General features: G+C 50.3%; 1 pseudogene; it reads left to right on the forward strand.

Moving 5' to 3' along the window:
- The first annotated feature begins 1,880 nt into the window (after positions 1 to 1,880).
- Positions 1,881 to 3,104, forward strand: LOC149328701 (uncharacterized; annotated as a pseudogene).
- Positions 3,105 to 4,647: the final 1,543 nt, after the last annotated feature.

The following is a 4,647-nucleotide window of genomic DNA, read 5'->3' on the forward strand; positions in this document are numbered from 1 at the left end:
GCTGCTAGGCCGCACTGCTGGCCGCCAGAAATCATGGAGTCTGCGTTACGTCATGTGCACGTCATGTTTCACGTCACCTAGTCCTGCGTCGTCATAAGAGAATCCCAAGTTTGAATCAAAGCGGCAGGAAAAAATTCAGGGGGCACTTTGACTGTCTAAAGTGGGTAGAGGCGGAAGCGTTTTCCGCACCACCTTCGCTGTTTCTGTGGCACCGGTGGCGTCACATATAATTGAGTACTAATTACTAAGTGATGACAAATCACTAATTAATGACTAATTACTGATTAATGCCTGAAGACTAATTAACTGCTAAATTAATTACGCTTAAGCTTCGCCTTTAGGAGTGGAACGCGACAGCGCATTGTAGCGCTGCCAGGGAGTCCATGGAACACCACCCGTTCAGCGCGAGCTTTGAACGCAACGCTTTTTGAGGAAAGGAAATGGCGCAGTAATTCTCTGTCATCTCGGTGGACACCTGAACCGCACCGTAGAAGAAGGGAGGAAGTGGGAGTGAAAGAAGATCGATAAAGAGGAGCCGTAATGAAGAAAATGAAAATTGTATTTGAGGAAAGGAAATTACGCAGTAACTGTCTCACAAAATTCAGGGGGGCACTTTTTTGACCTAAAGTGTGGTCACTGATACCCCTAAGAGTGGAACGCGACAGCGTCTTGCAACGCTGCCAAGGAGTCCATAGAACGCCATCGCCCATTCGGTCCTCGCTCGTCAGTAAATTGGTTTTTGAGAAAGGAAATGTATCTGTGTCTCATTTGTCGGTGGACACCTAAACCTCGTGGGAAGAGAATGGAGGAGGATGAGAGTGAGTGAAGGCACCGTATTCACTAGACGCGCCTTTGTTCATTCCGAACCATCGAGCTGGCATGGCCGAGTGGATAGCATGCTCGTCTCTCACGCCGAAGAACGGGGTTCGATTCCTGAGCTCGACCAATTTCTTAATCGGTTTTATTTATTTATATGGCCTGACTAGTACAGCTAATTAGGCTAATTGGGTAATTAAGCAATTAACTAAGCTCAGTCCCACTGCCCTTCAATTGGTTGCATGGTTACTAGGCAAAGTACAATTGGCCCCGTTTGAAATTCGCGCACTGTGACGTCACGACCGTTTCCACCAATTGAAAAGCGTGACATTTTCTGTCGACAACTGCTGCTTACAACGATGAGACATTAAAGGCTTCCGCCTTAAAAGGTTTTTAACTTCGAATCCAAATTTCTTAGAAATAAATGCATCTTTCGCTGCCGGCCAAGTGGCAACAAAGCCATGAAATGCCGAACTATCGGATTTTGCTTTAAAAAATATATGAATAGAGCTCTCCTCACTGTCGTCGGGGAGCGAACATACAACTACATTGCCAATTTCCTTTCGGGCAGGATAGCGCGCATCCACTTTGGTGAAAGTCAGTCTCAAGACATACAAGTGGGCAGCATAGGCACCCCCCAGGGTTCGGTACTTTGCCCTCTTCTCTTCAACGTGGCCATGATACGGCTCCCGAAGAGGCTGGAAGGGATAGATGGCTTGAATTTATGCATGTATGCGGACGACATCACCATGTGGATGACCCGTGGACACGACGCGCACATCGAAAGTACGCTACAGAAGGCCATAAATGAGGTAGAAAACTGTCAGCCGTAGGGGCTTGCAATGCTCGCCGCAGAAGTCCGAACTTCTTTTGTATCGACCTTTGCATCAAAGACAAACTAGAACCATCCCTAACATCAAATTACAAACTCAAGGGGCGGATATTCCTCATGTTGAAAAAATCTGAATTTTAGGAATGATTATACAAAGCAACGGGTATAACGGTGATGCAATAACTAAGATGGAAAACTGCGCGCAAGAAACGATGCGACTCATACAGCGGATTGCCAACAGGAGACACGGCATGAAAGAGCAGAATCTCCTACGGCTGGTACAGGCGTTCGTAGTTAGCCGTATCTCGTATGCTGCCCCCTTCCTTGATCTTAAAGTTTCAGAAAAGGAAAAGATAAATGGAATTATCAGGCGGTGCACGAAACAAGCTCTAGGATTGCCCATCCGTACATCCACTCACCGCCTCCTAGAGCTAGGCATGCATAATACCCTGGAAGAAATTACGGAAGCAGTGAGAACGTCCCAAATCGAACGCTTAGCCGGGACCACAACCGGCAGGGCCATTCTAGAAAAACTCAATCTGAGCCGAGATAACAGAACAACCGCCAAAGTTGACATGCTCGGAGAAATTCGGGACAATATAGTTGTACCCCCATTACCCAGAAATATGCATCCCATTCATCACTCAGTGCGCCGGGCCAAGCGGGCAGAGGCGCTAGAGAAACGCTTCCGCTCCTACAAAGACGAGGACGTGCCGCTGAGTATGGTAAGAACACGATGACCGTCGCGGTCGTCAATAATAAACAACTCCTAAAAATAAGTGCCCCCATACTCTCGGGTAAACCAGAGACTGGAGAAGAAGCTGCCATAGCACTGGTTTGTGTAGGCACAAAAGCGAGGTACATCATCAGTGACTCCAAAGTTGCCATTCTAAATTTCAGCAGGGGCCGGGTCTCCCCTCTAGCGAATACAATTCTAAGCCGTCATGTAATAGACAGGAAAATTACACTAGTCTGGACACCAGCACATGCATCCCTGCCTGGTAATTAGACAGCCCACGAGTTCGCCCGAGGCTTTTCCTTCCGGGTGGACCCGAGTGAGGTGGTCTTTACAGACAGGGATCGCATGGTGACCTACAGAGAAATTACACAGCACTATCGTTTGCAACGAGCTAGACTTCCTCCAGCGGATAGATCCTTGACCAGATACCAAGCCATCAACTGGCGCCGGTTACAAACTTACGCCTTTCCTAACCCGGCCCTTTGGAGTCTGATGTACCCAGGGCAATTTTCAGACAAATGCGCAAACTGCGAACTTAGGGCCACCTTGGACCACATATTATGGGAATGTCCTCATGCTCCCCGGGAGGGAAGAAGTATAAACAGAAAAGATCAATGGGAGACCTTACTACTGAGCTCCGACTCGGCGACTCAGTTACAACTCGTCCGACTGGCCGAAGCCGCCGCCGAGAGTCAAGACCTTTCGGCCGTCGTATAGTCGGGTAGCCCTCTGGCTTGCCGGGCCTGTGAACATTATCTTGCAGGCGAAATATCCCCTCTTGCCTCCCAAATTCTAAGACGCGCTCCCGCCGATCCAACTCGCACAAAAGTGATCTGGGCTCCTGGCCACCAGGGTCTACGAGGCAATGAGGCCGCTGATGCGGCCGCCCGAGCGCTCACACACCGGGCTCCTCATCCTAGCTCTCATGGCTCAGAAGCTCATAAACCGCTTCTGCGGTTCCGCGAAATCCTAATTTATTATTGCGACAGCCATCGTCTCTACCCGGCACCTGCCAAGGGGCTGAGTAAGGCGGAGGAGCGAACTCTGCGGCGCCAGCAGACAGGAACCCTTCTCTGTCCTTCAATAGCAAGTAGTAGTAGTAGAAAACTTTTATTTAGATCTTTTAAGAGATTCGCGGATTTGAAGCCTCCGTCGTCTTTCGTGGCGCCGGCGACTTGAGGCTTCTCTTCAGCAAGGTTGGGCCCCTAGTCCAGGGCTCCACTGAGTCGCGCTGCATCAGTAGCGTGCCGCACTAAGGCCCTTTGGGCCGCGAGCTCGCTGCTGGTGAGCCGGCTCTCCCATTGCTCCGCACTCGGGAATTCGTGTTAGTGGAATGCTTTATTTCGTTCGCACTCCCATGTGATGTGGTATAGTGTGGGTGTGTCGCCGCACCAGGGGCAGTTTGCTCTGTATTGTGTTGGTGACATCTTATTATAGATGTACAAGTTGGGGAAGGAGTTTGTTTGTAGCCTACGCCAGCCGACTGCTTACTCCCTCGTGAGGGCTTTGTGTGGTGGTGGGTACTTGAATCTAGTCCCTCTGTATAGTTGTAATGTCTCTGTGTATCCCCCCTCGCATGCTAGTAGCTGAAGCTCCAGAACATCTGACATGCCTGCTCGGTATGTAAGCCCTCGAGCTAGGCTGTCTGCTGTTTCGTTCCCCGCTACGCCTGCGTGGCCTGGGACCCAGATTATGTGTTGTATGGGTGTCTTCTCAGCAGAGGCTGCTGCCCCACTGATTATCCTGAGGGCCATGCCGCTAATTCTGCCCTTCGTATAGTTTTTACACGTGTCTTTCGAGTCTGTTAAGATGTTTAGGGATCGGCCTTTCCTATAGCCTTCTGCTACCGCCAGCGCGACGGCAATTTCCTCGGCCTCCGTTATGCCCACGACCTCCACTGAGGCGCATGTGGCCATGTCTCCTGTGCTATTAATTACCACCGTAGCGGCTAAGCGCTTCCCTGCATGTACGTACATGGAGGCGTCCGTATAGACTGTGTTCTCTGATCGGCCTAGCCTCCTTTCTATCTGCTCGGCCCTTGCTTTTCGTCTGTCCTCGTGTAGGTTAGGATCCATGTTTTTAGGCAGGGGTCCTACATTAAAGGTCTTTCTAAGGTCGACCGGTACGTCCGCGTATCTGTCTATGAGTCCGCACGTGTTCCGACCCAACCTTCTAAGGAGCACCCTTCCCGTAGAGGAGCCTCTGAGTCTGATGAGTTGTGCCCCCAATTGAGCCTCGGCAAGCTCATCGAAGGTATTGC

The sequence above is a fragment of the Amblyomma mixtum genome, chromosome 9 (genome assembly GCF_055824585.1).
Source record: "Amblyomma mixtum isolate Tamu chromosome 9, ASM5582458v1, whole genome shotgun sequence".
Taxonomy (NCBI): Eukaryota; Metazoa; Arthropoda; class Arachnida; order Ixodida; family Ixodidae; genus Amblyomma; species Amblyomma mixtum.